Source organism: Lipotes vexillifer, unplaced genomic scaffold (assembly GCF_000442215.2).
Source record: "Lipotes vexillifer unplaced genomic scaffold, Lipotes_vexillifer_v1.1 scaffold477, whole genome shotgun sequence".
Classification (NCBI taxonomy): Eukaryota; Metazoa; Chordata; class Mammalia; order Artiodactyla; family Lipotidae; genus Lipotes; species Lipotes vexillifer.
In genome coordinates, this window is record NW_006770652.1 from 4,717,003 (window position 1) to 4,738,351 (window position 21,349).

Here is a 21,349-nt window from a genome sequence, read left to right on the forward strand (position 1 = left end):
AGATTCTGTAACTAGGTACATTCATATTTATAATATCTTTTTGGTATATTGAACTTTTTATTATTATGTAGTCATCTCTTTTTTATCTGTAGAATTAGTTTGTGCCCCAAATCCATTTTGTCTGATAATAAATACTGCAGCGTTATTTTGATTAGAATTCAACTGGTATTTCTTTTTCCATTCATGTTTTTCAGTCTCTTTGTATACTTATGTTTGTTAGATATGTCATTCATAAAGAGCATAAAGATAGTGTTTATCCAGCCTGATAGTCCTTGTCTTTGAATTGGAATATTTAGTACGTTTATATTTTAATGTAATTACTGATGTACATTTTCTTTTTCCTACTATTCCAATTTTGGCTTTCTATTTGTACTGCCATTTTGTGTTTCTTTTTTCTTTTTTACTTTTTTTGAATTGATTTTCTTGTTTCTTTTTTTCTCATGCTCTACCAGTTTGGAAGTTACATACTCCGCTTCTCTTCTTTTGGTAATTTCCTTGGAAATTTTAACAAGCATTCTTAACTTATTAAAACCTTAAACAAATGAGTATCTTTATCCTCCTCTTAAAAAGTACAAAAAAACTGTGAGACATTTGAACCTCAATGATTTCTTCTTGTTATTATGCTATTTTTCTCTAGTATTTTTTACATATATACTCAGAATCTGCATATATATTTATATATTTAATATATATTCAACTCTACAAGGCATTGTTGTTATTATTAGTGTTCTATGTAGATGAAGTATATTGGATTTACCTGCATATTTACCATTTTTTCTTTATTTCTTCTTGTAACTTAGACTCTCCATCACAAATCATTTTCCTTATGCTTGAGGTGCATTGTTGAGAATTTTCCAGAGAGAGACTCACTGTTGGCAAACTCTCAGTATGTGCTTGTTTGAAAATGCTTGTCCCTGTCCTTGTTGGATAGTTTCACCTAGATGTTTCTGAGTTGACAGTCATTTTTTTCCTCTGCACAATGTGATTATTACTCCTCTGTCTTCTAATTTCTATAATTGTTGAGAAGTTAGTTGGTTCCATTAATTACTGCTCCTTCGAGGGTAGTTGGTCTTTTCTTTCTGGCTACCTTTATGATTTACTTATTCTTTGTAATTCATGTTTTGTAGTTTCACTGTGATGTAGCAGGCATGGATGTCTTTTTATTTACCTTGCTTAGAATGTGATGGACTTTTTGAATGTATGGGTTGAATCCATGGATTTAAGAAGCGTGATAAGCTACAGATTCAAGAAGTGCAGCAAATCACTTATGGAACATTCTGTCACTTCTGGAAAATTATTAGCCATTAGCTCTTTCTCTTTTTCTTCATTTAAAAATTAAAAAAAAATTAATTTATTTAATTTATTTTATTTTTGGCTGCGGTGGGTCTTCGTTGCTGCACATGGGCTTTTCTCTAGTTGCGGAGAGTGGGGGCTACTCTTCGTTGTGGTGCGTGGGCTTCTCATTGTGGTGGCTTCTATGGTTGTGGAGCACGGGCTCTAGGCCTGTGGGCTTCAGTAGTTGTGGCATGTGGACTCAGTAGTTGTGGCTCGCGGGCTCTAGAGCACAGGCTCAGTAGTTGTGCGCGGGCTTAGTTGCTCCGTGTCATGTGGGACCAGGGCTCAAACCCATGTCCCCTGCACTGGCAGGCGTATTCTTAACCACTGTGCCAGCAGCGAAGCCCTATCTCTTTCGATATTAGTTTTGTTCCATTTTCTCTTTTCTCTTCTTCTGGAACTCTAAAATTAGGTAAATGGTAATTTTTTTAAACTCTATCTCTGTCTGTTAACCTCTTTGTCACATTTTGACTGTGCTGTAGTCTGATTAATTACAGATGTACTTTTCATTTTACTGTTTTTCTTCATCATTGTCTAAGCTGATACAAAACCTATCCATTGTTTATAATTTCAGTTTTCTTTCTTCCTTCCTTTCTCTTTCTCTTCCCTTCTTCCTTCCTCTCCTCTCTCCCTCCCTCCCTTCTTCCCTCCCTCCCCTCCCTCCTGCTGTGTTAAATTTCTAAAAAAGAGAATATAGTGGCATCCACTTTGGGTTTTGGCATATGGCTTTAGATATATATCTCTAAGAATATGTTGTTATCCTAAGTTTCTTTTTAATGGTATATTCATCATATACTACTGGAACAGTAGTTCCAGGATTTTTTTAATAAAAAATTCTTTACCCATGTATTCTACTTCTTGATGCCTGGTCTTTGCTAATTTCACTGAAAGTAAAAAAAAAATATTGACATGAAAAATTAAGCAAATGGGCTAGATTCTAACAATTAGTGTGTACATTTGTATATTTTAATGTATTTCAGTCTTGTATCATCACTGTAATATATTTGCTATGGCCTAATTAAATATGATGATGTCAAATGTGCTTGTATTAAATTTTTTTCTTAGATCCATGAACTATAGAAATTATAAATCTATATCCCTTGATTATTTAAGAACATTTGGTATCTTTATATTAATTGAGTATTTTATATGTGCATATATATATAGATATATGATTCTTATAATCTTTGAGTTACATTTCTTTAGAAAGAGAATGTATTGTTATTGGTCAGGAAGGTACTGTTTAGAGTTTAAACCTGATGTCATTTTGGATTCATTGGGTGTAAACCGAAGAGATATACTTGTTTCCTAGGTTCTCTTTTGGTTAAAGTAAACTTAAATAGGCAAGCATACTTAACAAGTGTATAATGAAAATAACTAGTATCTTCTTTCTCTTGATGTGATGGATATGAATATATGATTTTTTTACCTCTGGAAAATAGTTCACATTTTCATGTTTCTCTTGTACACATTTGTATAGTTCTTTGTATAGCTCATAAAGTGGTAAACAGCTGGGCTGAGGGATAGACTGTAATTTTTGCTTTACTTAGAGTGCTAAGTCCATCTCTTAGGCTTTGAGCCTGAATCAGTCTTCTTGGGGCAACTGGATTTTAAAGTTTTCATAGAAGGGCAGTGTTTTTAGAAGGAAGTATAGAAGTTTGGTCAAATTTGGTTTAGAAAAGCTCTTCATTGTTTTGCTTATTGAAAATATTAGCTAAGACTTCTTTGTAGATTAAAAAAAATCTTACATAAGAGTCCATACTATAAACTTTCCTGCATTTGTCTGTTGAAATTTTTATGTATATTTTTATAGCTTAATATATAGTTATTGCATGTGTAATTTAGAGAAATTTCAGCTTTTTGTTTTTAGATTTTTAATGTTATAATTATATTTTACTTATTTGCTAAGATTTACAGGAAATTGACTTTCAAAGATATGCTATTAGTTTTCCTAAAGGCTAATTGAAGCCATATTTTATAAGCTCATAGCATATTCTGATATATGTACAGATTTGGTAAGTAATATAAACATTTCTATGTAAGACCATGTAAAGTATACATTAACATTAATAAATGTTTTGGAACTAAAAAAGCCTTATGTTCAACTATATATTTTTTTTTTTTTTTTTTTTTTCTTGCGTTATGCGGGCCTCTCACTGTCGTGGCCTCCCCCATTTGCGGAGCACAGGCTCCGGACGCGCAGGCCCAGCGGCCATGGCTCACGGGACCAGCCGCTCCGCGGCATGTGGGATCCTCCCGAAACGGGGCACGAACCCGCGTCTCCTGCATCGGCAGGCGGACTCTCAAGCACTGCGCCACCAGGGAAGCCCCTCAACTATATTTTTATAAGAAGAAGCCGCAAACTCACTTTCTTCATAGTAATTGAAAATTTTAGAGATTTATAAATGACTTACTATGATAAAGGGAATTTCTAATATTCATCGCGAGTACTATATATACTATGTCAGTTAAGTTGGAGATTTTTTTTAATGGAGTAATCTGTTTCTGGTATGACAGATGCTCTTTATTTTAGCTTTGTCTTGAAATGGCATTGCCTTTTCGTTAATCCAGTTATTTAACTTCAGCAAAAGCTGAGCACAACTGCATTGGTCGGTGCTATTGGCCAAATTCTTCTGGTTAATGCATCAGCCCCTTTGTCATTTTCACTTCTATCAAACTAGCTCAGATTTATACAACATCTCATCTGAGCTATTATAAATACTGTCTTAACTGTCCCCTTTCTCTTATACATGGTTTCCAGAAGTTTTTATACAGTGGCATTCAAAACCCCTAAGTTCTTTTGTCTCACTTTCAAGGTCCATTATCTGGTAATGGCCTGACTATGTTGACTTTTCACTCACTGTCACCCTTGACATACCAGTGGTCCAGTAAAACATAAATTACTTGCTCTTCTCAGCACATTTTCCCAATGTATTGCTACCTCAGTTCTTTGTCCTAGTTTTGCTTTCCAACTGAAACATTCCTCTCCATCTCTGCAGGTTCAAATCACACCCTTCCTTCAAGGCCTGGTTTAAATATCTTTTTCTCCACTGAGTTTTCCTCAATCACTTTTTCAACCCCCTCAATTCCTGCCAAATGTGGAAGTGACCTTTCTTTTCTATTAATTACTGTTTTGTTTTATCTGTGGATTTTTCTGTTAAGTATTCTCTCTAAGGTTGATGGTTATGGTGCTGTGTACCCCAGGTTTTTTCCTACTTCTCTAAACCTTCCTCTTGGCTTCTTCACTTTATTATTATCTTTTCTCTCCCTTCCTCTTAAAAATTGTTTTCTAGGGTTTTATCCTTGACTTTTTCATTTTTTCATTGATGAAACCTTTTAAGTGAGGATATCCAAGTTTGTGCCTTTACTCTTGTCCTTCTTTAGAGCTTCAGACTTATATTTTCAACTGGTCTTTCTGACCTTGCTGGCTCCATATGTCCCTTAAAGTCGGCATGTCTGTAACATAACCTATCTCCCCTTTTACTTCTTTAAACCTGCACCCTTCTATTTTTTTCTCACTTAATAAAATCACCATTCATTCATCTGCACAAGCCAGATATAATTATGCTATTCAAAAGTCTTTTTCTGCATCTATTGAGATGATCATATGGTTTTTATCCTTCAATTTGTTAATATGGTGTAGCACATTGATTGATTTGCATATATTGAAGAATCCTTGCATCCCTGGGATAAATCCCACTTGATCATGGTGTATGATCCTTTTAATGTGTTGTTGGATTCTGTTTGCTGGTACTTTTTTTGTTTGTTTGCTAGTATATTGTTGAGGATTTTTGCATCTATGTACATCAGTGATACTGGTCTGTAACTTTCTTTTTTTGTAGTATCTTTGTCTAGTTTTGGTATCAGGGTGATGGTGGCCTCATAGAATGTGTTTAGGAGTGTTCCTTCTGCAGTTTTTTGGAAGAGTTTGAGAAGGATGGGTGTTAGCTCTTCTCTAAATGTTTGATAGAATTCACCTGTGAAGCCATCTGGTCCTGGACTTTTGTTTGTTGGAAGATTTTTAATCACAGTTTCAATTTCAGTTCTTGTGATTGGTCTGTTCTTATTTTGTTTCTTCCTGGTTCAGTCTTGGAAGGTTATACCTTTCTAAGAATTTGTCCATTTCTTCCAGGTTGTCCATTTTATTGGCATAGAGTTGCTTGTAGTAGTCTCTTAGGATGCTTTGTATTTCTGCAATCTCTGTTGTAACGTCTCCTTTTTCATTTCTAATTTTATTGATTTGAGTCTGGCTAATGTTTTATCAATTTTGTTTATCTTCTCAAAGAACCAGCTTTTAGTTTTATTGACCTTTGCTATTGTTTTCTTCGTTTCTATTTCGTTTATTTCTGCTCTGATCTTTATGATTTCTTTCCTTCTGCTAACTTTGGGTTTTGTTTGTTCTTCTTTCTCTGCTTCCTTTAGGTACAGGGTTAGATTGTTTATTTGAGATTTTTCTTGTTTCTTGAGGTAGAATTGTACTGCTATAAACTTCCCTCTTAGAACTGCTTTTGCTGCATCCCATAGGTTTTGGATCATCGTGTTTTCATTGTTATTTGTCTCTAGGTATTTTTTGATTTCCTCTTTGATTTCTTCAGTGATCTCTTGGTTATTTAGTAATGTATTGTTTAGGCTGCATGTGTTTGTGTTTTTTACGTTTTTTTTCCCCTGTAATTCATTTCTCATCTCATAGCATTGTGGTCAGAAAAGATGTTTGATACGATTTCAATTTTCTTAAATTTACTGAGGCTTGATTTGTGACCCAAGATGTGATCTATCCTGGAGAATGTTCCATGTGCACTTGAGAAGAAAGTGTAATCTGCTGTTTTTGAATGGAATTTCCTGTAAATTTCAATTAACTCTGTCTGGTCTATTATGTCATTTAAAGCTTCTGTTTCCTTATTTATTTTCAGTTTAGATGATCTGTCCATTGGTGTAAGTGAGGTGTTAAAGTCCCCCACTGTTATTGTGTTACTGTTGATTTCCTCTTTTATAGCTGTTAGCAGTTGCCTTATGCATTGAGGTGCTCCTGTGTTGGGTGCGTATATATTTATAATTGTTATATCTTCTTCTTGGATTGATCCCTTGATCATTATGTAGTGTCCTTTCTTGTCTCTTGTAACATTCTTTATTTTAAAGTCTATTTTATCTGATATGAGTATTGCTACTCCAGCTTTCTTTTGATTTCCATTTGCATGGAATGTCTTTTTTCATCCCCTCACTTTCAGTCTGTATGTGTCCCTAGGTCTGAAGTGGGTCTCTTGTAGACAGCATATTTATGGGTCTTGTTTTTGTATCCATTCAGCAAGCCTGTGTCTTTTGGTTGGAGCAATTAATCCATTCACGTTTAAGGTAATTATCGATATGTATGTTCCTATGACCATTTTCTTAATTGTTTTGGGTTTGTTTTTGTAGGTCCTTTACTTCTCTTGTGTTTCCTGCCTAGAGAAGTCCCTTTAGCATTTATTGTAGTGCTGGTTTGGTGGTGCTGAATTCTCTTAGCTTTTGCTTGTCTGTCAAGCTTTTGATTTCTCCGTTGAGTCTGAATGAGATCCTTGCTGGGTAGAGTAATTTTGGTGGTACTTTCTTCCCTTTCATCACTTTAAGTATGTCATGCCACTCCCTTCTGGCTTATAGAGTTTCTGCTGAGAAATCAGCTGTTAACCTTATGGGAGTTCCCTTCTTTGTTATTTGTCGATTTTGCCTTGCTGCTTTCAGTAATTTTTGTTTGTCTTTAATTTTTGCCAGTTTAATTACTGTGTGTCTCGGTGTGCTTCTACTTGCGTTTTTCCTGTATGGGACTCGCTGCGCTTCCTGGACTTGGGTGTGTATTTCCTTTCCCATGTTAGGGAAGTTTTTGACTATAATCTCTTCAAATATTTTCTCTGGTCCTTTTTCTCTCTCTTCTCCTTCTCGGACCCCTGTAATGCGAATGTTGTTGCATTTAATGTTGTCCCAGAGGTCTCTTAGGCTGTCTTCATTTCTTTTCATTGTTTTATCTTTATTCTGTTCCACAGCAGTGAATTCCACCATTCTGTCTTCCAGGTCACTTATCCGTTCTTCTGCCTCAGTTATTATGTTGTTGATTCCTTGTAGTGTAGTTTTCATTTCAGTTGTTGGATTGTTCATCTCTGTTTGTTTGTTCTTTAATTCTTCTAGGTCTTTGTTAAACATTTCTTGCATCTTCTTGATCTTTGCCTCCATTGTTTTTCCGAGGTCCTGGATCATCTTCACTCTCATTATTCTGAATTCCTTTTCTGGAAGGTTGCCTATGTCCACTTCATTTAGTTGTTTTTCTGGGGTTTTATCTTGTTCCTTCATCTGGTACCTATCCCTCTGCCTTTTCCTCTTGTCTTCCTTTCTGTGCATGTGGTTTTTGTTTCACAGGCTGCAGGATTGTAGTTCTTCTTGCTTCTGCTGTCTGCCCTCCGGTGGATGAGGCTATCTCTCAAAATCTTTTTTTTTTTTTTTCATTTTGTTACAGCTAGTTGATTGCGGCCTCTGTAATAACCATATTTCTTTTGAGCTTTTTACTTTTAAATTATGCTGAAGAACTTGCTGTTCCCTAAATGCATTATGTGAATTCATGATTCTATACCTTTTTTTTAAAAAATAAATTTATTTATTTATTTTTTACTCCATGGGCTTTCTTTAATTGTGGCGAGCGGGAGCTACTCTTCACTGCAGTATGCAGGCTTCTCATCGCGGTGGCTTCTCTTGTTGTGGAGCATGGGCTCTAGGGCGCGTGGGCTTCAGTAGTTGTGGCACGCAGGCTCAGTAGTTGTGGTGCATGGGCTTAGTTGCTCCGCAGCATGTGCGATCTTCCCAGACCAGGGCTTGAACCTGTGTCCCCTGCATTGGCAGGTGGATTCTTAACCATTGTGCCACCGAGATAGTCACCTATACCTTTTTATATGCTGTTCCATTTACCTAGAGAGTCTTAAAGTAAGAATTATATAGACTTAGTTGTGAATGTCAGCTTCACAATTAATAGCTCTGTGACATTGGCCAGGTTAATAAGCCTTTCAAGTACCTGTTTACTTATTTATAGAATTTTAATGATACATGCACAGAAGAGGTATTGTGAAGATCAAGTGGCAATACACACACATACATACACATATACAGGCATGTGTTGTTTTTATTGCACTTTTTCGATATTGCATTTTTCACAAATTGAAGATTTGTGGCAACCCTGCATCAGGCAAGTGTGTTAGCACAGTTATTTCAACAGCATTTGCTCACTTTCTGTCTCTCTGTCACACTTCAGCAATTCTTGCAGCATTTCAGACTTTTTCATTATCATCATATTTGTCATAGTAATCTGTGATCAGTGATCTTTGTTACTATTGTAGTCGTTTTGGGGCACCATGAACCACGCTCATATGAGATGGCAGACTTAATCGATAAATGTGGTGTGTGTCCTGAGAGCTCCACTGGCAGGCCATTCCCCCATCTCTCTCCCTCTCCTGTGGCCTCCCTAATCCCTGAGACACAACAGTATTGAAAACAATATTGAAATCAGGCCAGGTAATAACCCTACAATGGCCTCTAAGTCTTCAAGTGAAAGGAAGAGTCACAGCTCTCTCACTTTAAATCAAAAGCTAGAAATAATTAAACTTAGGAAGGGATGTTGAAAGCCGAGATAGGACGAAATCTAGTCCTCTTGAACTACTTAGCCAAGTTGTGAATGCAAAGGAAAAGTTCTTGAAGGAAGTGAAAAGTGCTACTCCAGTGAGCACAGACATGATAAGAAAGTGAAAGTGTCTTATTGTTGATATGGAGGAAGTTGTAGTGGTCTGGAGAGAAGATCAAATCAACTACAACATTCCTCCAAGCCAAGGCCTAGTCCAGAGCATGGCCTTAACTCTCTTCAATTCTGTGAAGGCTGAGAGTGGTGAGGAAGCTGCTGAAGAAAAGTTTGAAGTTAGCAGAGGTTGGTTCATGAGGTTGAAGGAAAGAAGCCTTTTCAGTAACATAAATAAGTGCAAGGTGAAGCAGCACATGCTAATGTAGAAGCTGCAGCAAGTTATCCAGAGGATCTAGCTCAGATAATTCATGAAGGTGGCTGCACGAAACAACAGATTATCACTGTAGACCAAACAGCCTTCTATTGGGAGAGATGCCATCGAGGACTTACATTGCTAAAGAGGAGAAGTCATTGACTTGGCTTCCAAGCTTCAAAGGACAGGCTGACTCTGTTTTCAGGGGCTAATGCAGCTGGTGACTTTAAGTGGAAGCTGATGACTTTAAGTGCAAGCTTGTGTTCATTTACCATTCTGAAAATCCTAAGGCCCTTCAGAATTATGCCCGTGCTTTATAAATAGAACAAGACAACCTGGATGACACACAGCACATTTGTTTACAACATAGTTTACATGGGAAAAGGTCAAAATATCAGCATTCATAGGAATTTGGAAGAAGCTGATTCCAGCCCTCATGGATGACTTTGAGGTTTTAAAACTTGAGTGGAAGAAGTCACTGTAGATGTGGTGGAGGTAGCAAGAGAAGTAGAATTAGAAGAGCCTGAAGATGTGACCGAATTGCTGCAATCTTGTAATAAAACTTGAAGGGATGAGGTGTTGCTTCTTTTGGTTTAGCAAAGAAAGTGGTTTCTTGAGGTGGAATCTGCTCCTAGTGAGGATGCTCTGAAGATTGTTGAATGACAACCAAGGATTTAGAATATTGCATAAACTGAGCTGGTAAAGTAACAGCAGAGTTTGAGAGGATTGACTCCAATTTTGGAAGAAGTTCTGCTGTGGGTCAAATGCTATCAAACAGCATTGCATATGCTACAGAGAAAAACTAGACAACACATAATTTATTTATCAGGTTCATTTTTTTAATCCATGAGCACTGTTGCCTGGTAACAAGGATGACCTTCTACCTCATCATATTTCCAACTACACACTTTGACTCAAAACTACCAGATCATAAGGGGCATCAGATTCACTTATAAGATAGAAACATAGCATATGCCCTCAACCCAAGTCACAGCTCATATGCAAGTAAACAAGGTCTTCACACACAGGTGAGAGTGAGGCCCACCTTGGCTAAGAAGCCATCCATATACTCTACAAGAGTTGTTGTTTCTCTTGAAACGACTTTCTAGGCACAGCTATTAGGGTCTCAAAACAGACATATTCAGTTGTAAGAATTAACACACTCAGGGAAGTCCAAAACTGTGGCTTCCAACCATTTTCAATTTATTGCAGCCACATGGTTCATTAATTTTAATGAAAAACTGCTAATAGAATTTTACTTAAACCACATACTTCTTCTGGATTTGGGTCTATAAAATTTCCTGAAGGTAATTCTAAGAGTTTAGGTGTCTAATAGCTCCTGTTGTGTTTAAATTTCTAAAAAAGAGAATATAATGACATCCACTTTGGGTTTTGGCATATGGCTTTAGATATCTATCTCTAAGAATATGTTGCTATCCTAAGTTTCTTTTTAATAGTATATTCATCATATTGATAAAAAGTAGACTGGTCTGCTGCTGTGAAAAATTACGGTGATTATAATGTTTATAAAAGCCATGTACATGTATTATACACATAGTCATGTAGATGCTGTATTACTTTAATGGGAGTACTTAAATATACTGTGCTATTTGGTATAGTACAGATGCTTCAGACTTAAACGTGGGGAAAATACTCCCCAATCTCTCGAAAGTGAACAGTTCCATTTGTATACAATGATACTCATTTTGTGTAAACTCTGAAAATTATTATGGGGCCATTTATTTCATCTTAGGAGACTGAACCAACTTCTCGCAAATGGGAGTTATGCTGTACTCTACTGAAACCTGTCAGTATGTTGCTCCGAAAAATTTTAAATTGATATTTCTATTTTATGATTTAGATAACAGGAAAAGAAAAACTGTTTTAACTTCAAGAAACATAATGCTTAATTAAAAGTGTTAACATACGGTTTAAAAAGATTTGTAGCAAGAGTGGCATGAGCATATAGAAAGAAAATAGTAACAATAGTAGAAGATCTTTTCAGAGAGTAAAAGAAGAAATTTACCATTGAAGAAAGAATAGTACACATAGAAGAAAGAATAGAAAATAATCTCCATCACTTAAAGAGAAAGGAAATTGTGGCAAGCTTTATAGTGAAGGTTTAAAGAAAGAGGAAAGAAGAAATAATTGTGAATTGCATTTTGCTAATATTCACATACTGTAACTCCTTTGCCATTTGATTAACTCGAAGAGCAGAAGTGGACTTTAAACTAGTTCTATTTCATTAGTTTTGTTTTTCATTGGCAGTAGGATATAGTTAAGAATTTATTTGAGGACTGCTGGTTTTACTTTATTCTTTTAATTGGCATTGTTAAATTACTGTATATATGATAGCCAGAATAGTAGCTTCTGTTGTTGGTATCATGTAAGTATATACTTCATTGAGGATATTAGTTTTATTAAACTTTTAAGTTTTCATATCTCTCTCTCTTTTATTCTATGCTTTTACTGTTAGGTGGTCTATATTTTACTTCCTTGTTTTGTAGTTTTCATTGTTCATTTACATACTAGAAAACACACACAAACCCCAAACCCTACATGATTTTAACTTGTATTTTTAATAATTTTGGAGTAGAGACTGAGCTTTGGAAGCATATTGACATTAATTCTGATCCTAGAAATCTTCTAGCTGTGAGGTTAGGGACATAATAGTTAAACCTGTGATCTTAGGCTCTTCATTTATAAAATGGTTATTATTTTAAGGATCTAATCAGTTGACACATACAAAATATTTTGCCCAATACCTGGCGTTAAGTATGTATGCAGTCAATGATAGTTCTCTCCCCTTTCTTCATTTCACTTAGTTTAACAGAAACTTGAGCTACTGCTTTTGGTCATGTAGAAGAAAAATGTTTTTTTAGTGAAACTATCCATTGTCTACGTTCAGCATAAGTTTCAGGGTTATCTGATTCTGGCCCTGTCCATTGTCTTTGGGCTATTTTATTTTTACAGCTCTTTATATGTTTAGTTAACTGATAGACATGTAAATTCTGTTATGTCTAGTAGAATTTCGATTGACTTCCTTCTCCTCTTTGGAAAAAAATAGTTTCACTTCTGGTTGCAATTCATTTCAGCATTCTTTTACCTCCCATCAATTTGTGCTATTTTGACTTTTCCTTTGAACTGGTTATAACATTTGCCTGGTTCCCTCATTGTATGAGTAGAGTGAAATCTTTCCCATGTATTCACTTTATATCTCTATGAGAGTCAAATTTTACCCTTTGTCTTAGAAAATTATCTTTCTTTATTATATTTAAATATTAATATACACTATTTCCAAGAAATGTCTAAATAAATTCTCCAGAGTAGATTAGTTTATTAAACACCTAGTATGTGCAGCATACTAGTGTTTTATTTTAATCATTTGATATTTGAGATGTTCCAACAGTGATGTCAACTTTACAAACAATGGCAAGTCTTACTATAAATATTTAACCACTAAGGATTCATTTATTTATTATTTTAATACCAATGTGATATTCTCAGGGTAAATTTTCCAATGTAAAGGATTTGTGTTGTATCTTTCATCGCATAGTGTCTTGAATATAGTGGTACTCTATAATTGTGTTTTGAATGAGTGTATAGATAAATAAAGGAGTCCCAAAAAGACCACAAACACTTTTCCCCCCTTAGGTGTCTCATCATGTTGTAATGAGATTAAGTTTCTTTTTTATTTTTTATTGAGGTATAATTAACATATAACATTATATTAGTTTCATGCTTATAACATAATGATGTAATATTTGTATATATTGCAAAAGTGATCACAATAAAATCAAGTTAACATCATCATACATAGTTATACATTTTTTTTTCTTGTGATGAGAACCTTTAAGATCTACTCTCTTAGCAACTTTCAAATATACCATACAGTATTATTAACTACAGTCACAATGCTGTACATTATATCCCCATGATTATTTATTTTATAACTTGAAATTTGTACCTTTTGAACCCCTTCACCCACTTTGTCCACCCCTGCCCTCTGCTTCTCTCTATCCATGTGCTCATTTGTTGGTTTTTAGGTTCCATACATAAGTGAGAGCATAAGGTATTTGTCTTTGACTTATTTCACTTAGTATAATGCCCTCAAGATCCATCCATGTTGTTGCAAATGGCAAGATTTCCTTCTTTTTTATGGCTGAATAATATTCCATTGTGTGTGTGTGTATTATGTTTTCTTCATTCATCCATTGATGGACACCTAATTTGTTTTTGTAGCTTCGATATTATAAATAATGCTGCAGTGAACATGGGGTGTATATATCTTTTTGAGTTAGTATTTTTGTTTTCTTTGGGTAAATACCCAGAAGTAGAATTGCTGGATCATACAGTAGTTCTATTCTTAATGTTTTGAGAAACTTCCATACTGTATTCCATAGTGTCTGCATCAATTTACATTTCCTCCAGTGGTTCACAAGGGTCCCCCTTTTCTTCCTATCCTCACGAACACTTGTCATTTCTTGTATTTTTGATAATAACCATTGTAACAGGTGATATCTCATTGCGGTTTTGATTTACATTTCCTTAACGATTAGTGATGTTGAGCACCTTTTGGACATACAGATAGATGGCCAGTGTGCCTATTGGCCATCTGTATGTCTTCATTGGACAAATATCTAATCAGACCCTCTACCCATTTTTTAATCAGATTTTTTATTTTTTGGCTGTTGAGTTATATGAGTTCTTTATGTATTTTAGATATTAAGCCCTTTTGAGGTATATGATTTGCAAATATTTTCTCCCATTTAGTAGGTTTCAGTTTGATGTAGTCCCACTTGGTTATTTTTGCTTTAGTTGCCTTTGCTTTTGGTATCTAAAAAAAGTCATAAGAATCCAGTTTCTATAGACTGAGGAACCAAAAACTGCCTTAGCATATCACTTTAACATATTACTTTAAGTTGTGATAGGATTTTTTTCTTCCTCTTGGGAAATTGCTTAGAACTTGCCTATGTTTGCCTATGAGCAAGAGATTAAAAAAGGAAAATCTCAGATTTTAGATAGTAACTTGCCTAAAGATATATGATTTTGAAATATTTCTTCCATATTCTTTAAACTTATTAGACTCATTATACAATGCTGTCTATATTTTGTTAGTTTCTGTTTTTATTTATTTTTTGGGGTGCTGTGGGATTTTCTTCCTGGTATGATAATAAAGAAGCAGTGGTGATTTAAATAGCACAGTTTTTTCTTTTCCTATTCAAAAGTTATATTTATATCATATGATTTTTTGTTGACCATGCTAGCAATGGATTATGAGGACTTTACCTCTACCTGTCTCTTTTAGAAATTAAAACATAGTTTCTTTAGTCATTTGCGTAATTCTAAAAATTGCCCACTAAAATTTTTGGTATATAGTGTTGCCTAAACAGCCCTTAGGGAAGCACTATTATTCCTCGAAGAATCAAGTAGAGAGGGAGCCTTTATTTGTAGAATACTCTGGAAAGTAATTAAAAATAACTAAAATGGTGGTAATTTAATCAATCATGTGATCCCTCTTTTATTAGGAATGTGACCATTTCTGTTTCTTCTGATCCTGCCTCAGTCTTTTTAAAGCTATTATATATTTCTCTTTAAATCTCTAACCCTAGTATCCTAGATATATCTTGAATCCATTGAATTACATTTATCCGTTAAATTATTAATCAAAGGGCATTTCCTATAGGGAACCTTTCTTATAGAGAGGTAATACTTTTCTAAACAGTGACTTTTACCCTGTTTTTTGTCAGTTAAAAAAAATTCATCCATTTATTTTGTATTTACTAACAGATCTTCATATTTAGATACACTGTTTAGATCTTCTTCAATTCTTACATAGTCTTTGTTTTTCATATAAATGAAAGAATGTTGAAAAAGGGAGCCTGGGCTAAGTAAGAGAATCATTAAATGGAAATTAAACATCAAAAATATTTTCTAAGTTAAAAGTTGTAAAAATCATTATCACTGTATTGGTATTCTCCTGTTGAATTAACTATTAACAGATATAAACAGATTTCCTTGGGTATAGTTAAAAGTACATGGATATTTTCACCTGTTTCTTGTTTAGACTTTATAAGAGTTATTATGCTTATGTAAACAAAGCGGAGTTGACCACAGGCAGAATTACTGGAAAAAAAATTGCATACTATTTGGAAACTTGGTGCTTCTTTGTTTGTGTGGTGTTCTGACTTAGTGTGCTTTTTTTGTGTTTTAGAAGAGGTCTGTCAATGAAAAATGATATGCCCAATGACTATGCTAATTACCATTACAAAGTTAGAGATGAAGAAGTGCCATTCAGTGCACTTTTAGTTAGCTTTATAGCTCTAAAGGAACATATGATGACCTTGTATCCTCTAAGTCTTAGAAAACCAAGGACTTCACATTTGAAATGAAGCAAATTGTGTCTGTACACTTGCTTAAGACTAAAAGCAAGCACAGAAACAAAATACCCAAAGAAACAAAATTTTGTAGATTTCTACTTCTTAAAAAGCGTTGGCTAAATTTTTACAGAAATTGGGGCTGTTGGGTATGCTTGATCTTCTGAATTTAAAGATTTTGGGCATAGATTGACACCAGTCAACTTTTAATAGACCAAAGAATACTGTAGCAGTTTGAAACATTAAAAATTTTAATTTCTCTTCTAGATGAGAAGATAATTATATTTTACATATTGAATTTGTAATTTTCATTATTAAGCTTAAAAATTCCCATTGTTAAACAAGCACGTATAAACATGTATACCATCTTTATTACTAGATTATATTTAGGGTATGTATATGTAGACAATATTTATGAATGTGGATTTTCTTTTTTTAGGGTGAGTTACTGTTACTGGATAGTGTGACTTCTAGCATAGAGAAAAACTTTAGAGGCTTAACTGAAAAATCTAGTTTCCATTTAGAGGGTAATACATTTATATGTTCTCTTTTCTTTCACAGCACTACTCATTTGTTTTCTCATTTTATTTTAAAAATAGGATGTGAATTATAATATGTTCAGTGAACCTTTATATTACCAAATTTTAAAAAATTCCTGAAAATTTCACTAATGTCTCATAAGTTGAAAGTACATGTAAATTCCAGGCATTTTAGGTTCACCTTTCCTTATGTCTGAAATAAGTTTTGATATGATTAAGGCTTGTACCTCCAAATCTAATATTTACTGGTCTGTTGCAGATTCTTGACATCTTTTCACAAAAGCATCATTTCTTTGAGTACACTGGTTGGTCCCTGTTAGTATTTAGTTTGGATTAGACTTTTTTCCTCTCTTATTTACCCAGAGCAGATTTTGATCAGTGGGATAGTATAGCTCATGGAGTTTGAGTACTACAACCAGGAAGGGCAATGAAACAAGAGGTCTTCAGAATTATATTTTTAAGCATGTGTAATTATTTTTTTCTTTGTTATATTTAAAAATTTGCCTCATGAATCTACTATTTAACTTAGGAACCAGAACATGACCAACTCTAATAATCCTCTTCTGTCCTATCCCTGTGTTTTCCCCCAGAGGGAACCTCTGGCTTAAATTTTTGTTATAGTTTCCTTGCTTTTGTAAAAAAAAAATTTGTTGTATATGTGTGTATATATATGTATATCTCTAAAGAGTTTTGTTTGTTTATGTGCCTCATAAAAATGGGTTAATACTGTGCAACCACACCTGCAGTTTTCTTTTTTTCACCGAAATTTATGTTTTCAGGACTTACCCGTGTTGTTGTATATACATATATTTCTTTTACTTACACTGAAATAAAATATTCTAATTTATTAATTAGAATATTATTAACATTCCCACAGCTCATTTAATCATTTGACTGTCAGCAGGTATTCAGGTGTTGTCACTTATTTGCTGTTATGAGCATTGCTGCTAGGAGTATTCTTACACATGTTTTCAGTGATACCAAGTCTGTATTCAGCAGCTTTGCATAGGGGAGACTTGTTGAGACAATCTATTTTCCCGCTCATGAGTGATTTCTTTTCTATTTTCTGTTTTTCTTTTTTGCTCATTCCTCTTGACTTTTTAATTTTGATTTACAGAAAAGCTACAAGAAATAGACAAATAATTCCTATGTACCCTTCATCCACTTTCTTCAAATGTTAACATTTTATAATGTTTGCTTTATCTTTATTCTTTCCCTCCTCCTCATTCTCTCCTTTTTTCTTCCCTTTCCTCTTCTGCTTCTCACTATTTATTTAGTGTTCTTTTCCTGAGGCAATATAGCCAAAATACTGCGTTCCAAAGTAACCTAGGTTGGTTCTTGCCCTTCACCCTCCACCCCCATTCCTTAGTTAATATGATTATATTATTTATTTGAAATATGATTCAATTGCTGTTCTTCGTATTCCATTTTAGGATTCGAGTCTCCTATTCCCCTGCCTTTTGATTTTAGTTTTATTTTATTGAGTATGTGAAACATTAACGTGGTTCCAAAACTCAGAACCATATTACAAAACTACACTCAGAGAAGAGATACTTGCCACAATTCATTTCTTCTGTCTTTCCACTTCATTCTGCGTCTCCTCCACCTATCAGTCTCTCTAGTTTTGGCTTCATTCTTCCTATGTTTCCTTTATAACAAACAAGTAGATGCATGCGTCTGTGTCTTTTCATGTATTTAAGGGCTATTTGTATATTTTCTTTTTGGTGAATTGTTTGTTCACATTTTTTGCCTGTTATTCTATAGACATATTTTTCAGTCTTTTTCCCCCAAGTTTTAAATGTTCTTTATATATTAGGAATATTAGTCCTTATCTGTGATATATATTAACGTATCTTTGTTTTAGTTTGTCAGTTGTTTTTTGATTTTATTTAAGATAATTTTTGACAGACAAAATGTTTTTATGTATTCTGTAGTCAGATTTGTCAGTCTTTTCTTTTACTGTGTCTGGAATTGAGTCATAGTTAGAAAGGTGTTTCTTATACCCAAGATAATGTACTTACATGATCTCATATTTTTGTTTATACTTATATGGTCTTACTTTTTAATCCAGTTGTAGCTTTTTTTTGGTTATTAATGTGAGATATGAGTCTAATTTCAGATTTTTCCAAATGGCTAATCAGTTGTTAAGGCACTGTTTATTAACAAGCCCATCTTTACCTCAGTAATTTGAAATGCCACTTTTGTCATATACTTAAGTTTCACGTATACATGACTCTACTTCTGGACTTTCTGGTATACTCTTCTGATCTGTTTATTGCTGTACCAAATAAATACAGTTTTAATTATAAAGGGTTTATTGTTTGTTTTAACATAACTTATTACAGTATATCTTAATAAGGTTAGTAGTATGTTTTACTATAGTTTAATTTAGTTTATTTGAATAAGAGGGGTGAGTATCCTCCTTATACTTTATGTTTTTGCATTTTACTTTTTCCATGTGATATTTAATGTCCATTTGTCCAGCTCCATTATTAAAAAAGCTTATTTACTTTTATTGGAATTTTATTAGGCCTGTAAATTAACTAAGGGAGGATTGGCATCTTTATGATGTTTAGTTGCCCTACCTATCTAATTATAAGGGTCTTTACCTTTGTTCAGGTCTACGATTGAGTCTTTCAGAAATGTTTTAAAGGTTTCCTCATGTTTCTTGCTAAATTTATTCTTAAGTATTTTATCTTCTTTGTTGCTATGGAAAATAATATTCTTGCTACCATCATATCTTCTAAATTGTTATTGTTTTTACATATGAATGCTATTGATTTCTGTTCATTAAGTTAATATCCTGCTACTTTACTGAATGTGTTTATTGTTTGAGTTAGTAGGAACATGAGGTGTAGTTTTCCTCCTTTTCTTATTTTTACGCTTCCATTTAATTTCTCTTGTCTAACCACATTGCTTTAGTGAGTGCAGTGTTAAGTGGTATGGAGGTAGTAGGCATCCTTATATTATTCCTGATCTTAGAGGAAACACCTATAGATTTTTTTCATTAATTAACATGCTGACTTTAGGAGTGAGATCTATATGTTTTATCTTAAGAAAGTATGCATCAATTTCTATTTGTTTGAGTGTTTTTTTTTTTTAACAGATACAGGTGTTTGATTTTTATCAAAAGCATTTTCAGCCTTAGAACTAGTTATGCTATTTTTCTCTTTAAGTCTATTAATGTGGAATGTTATATTAATGAGTTCCCTAATAGTGAGCCAACCTTGCATTCCTGGAACAAACTTGACTCATTCATTGCATGTCATTTTCTCAATATGGTGTTAGATTTTGTTTACTAATATTTTATTTAGAACTTTTACCTAATTATTTTTAAGCAATACTCTAAAAATCTTTAATTGTTCTGTTTTTGTATTGTCTTTGTCAGGCTTAGCTATCAATGTTATGTTAATGTTATGTAATGCTAATGAAGTTTCCCTGCATTTTCAATGCTCTGTAATAATTTTAGAGCATTGGGATTATTCATTTTTTGAATTCTTGTTGGAAATCCTCTTGAAATGCTTTATCTATAGGGTAGTTGCCTCATAATTTTATTTTTTCCCCAAGGAAATTATATATTTTTAAAGAATTTTTTAGCTTTAATCCAATCAAATTTTATAAACTATGTTTCTGTGGAGAATTGCCCATTTTATCTAGATTTTTCACACCTATTTACTTGGAAGTCTGTAAAGGATTTATGATTAAAAAAATTTCTTCTGTTTTAATTATTATGTTACTCTTGTCACTTAATTTATCTATTTGTACTTTTCTTTTATTGTTAGTAAATTAACTGCTGTTTTATTTGATTTTCTTAGAAATTCAGGATTTTGATTAATTAGATCTGCTTTATTTTCTTAATCTCTGACATCTGCATTATCTTTATTATTTTTTTAATGTGCTTTTAAAGTTTTCTGTGTTATTCGTATTTTAGTTTATGAGATGGAAATTTAATTCATTTTTTAGATTGAAGTGTTCAACGATCTAGATTTTTTCTAAACTGCTTTAAATGTATCCCATAGATATGTAATGTTTTCATTATTATTTCTTAGAAATCTGTAATATCTTGACAGTGGAAAATTAAAGTTGTATTGTGGTTGGATGGGTAATGGAGTAGGTGAAAAGATTCCTGGAAAAGTTTGTTGGTATTATTTCACCACTTGCAGAAGAGGAAACTGTGGCTTAGAGGGGTTTGTGTAATTTGCTGCATAACAAGTAAGTTGTTATTGTTCAAATTTGAATCCATTTCTGATTCCACAGCTATGGCTTTTACTTAGGCAGTAATATTGTGAGGTCACGGAGGTACTGAACAGTATGGCATAATCAGGGAACAGTAAGTAGCACAGTGTGACTGGAGTGAAGTTGGCCCTTGGTGGTATATCATTTCTGGCTTGGGCAAATAGTTCATTGAGATACCATTAACATGAAGCAGAGCAGGTTTATGTAAGATGATGGGTAAATCTGAGGAATGTACGAGACAGCTAAATGGACTGGTAGTTAGGTGAGCATATGGTTCTAGAGGTCTGTAGAGTGGTTTGTGCTAGAAATGTGAATTTGGGTGTCATTAGCTTATAGGTGATAATTTAAATAATGGGTTCTGAAAATGGTAAGAATAATGTGAACACTGAGAAGATCAGCGGGTGTAGGAAACAATGAAATTAAGACTGAGTGGGAAAGAGCCTGAAAAGGAAACAAGAAAAAAAAAGTTAAAATGTTAGGAGGAATTTAGGATATAGTGGCTTACAGGTGCCAAGGGAAGAGTTTCAGGGAAAAGGGAGAGTCATTAGTATTATGTGCTCTGGAGAACTAAAGGAAGATAAAATAAGAAGTGTTCATTTGACTTAATAATACCTGAAAGGAAAATTAATATAAAAAGTGGGTCTAGTGGCATGATGAGGGTTGGGTGAGGAAGAAGCAAATGGAGACAAGAAATCTGGTTAAGAAGGGAAAGTATGATAGTGGTAACTAGTGGGAAGTGTGCGGGTGAGGGGGCCTCCTCCCACTCCCTACTTTCCTCCCTCAACCTCTCCCTTTGCCTTCCCCTTATTTATCTCTTTTCTTTCCTTTCTCTCCCTTCCTTCCTTTATTCTAGCCTCTTTCC

General features: G+C 33.9%; 1 protein-coding gene across 2 annotated transcripts in view; it reads left to right on the forward strand.

The window, feature by feature from the left end:
• CCDC91 (coiled-coil domain containing 91) overlaps positions 1-21,349 on the forward strand; it is a 296,434-nt gene that overhangs the window by 15,435 nt on the left and 259,650 nt on the right. The window lies entirely within an intron of this gene.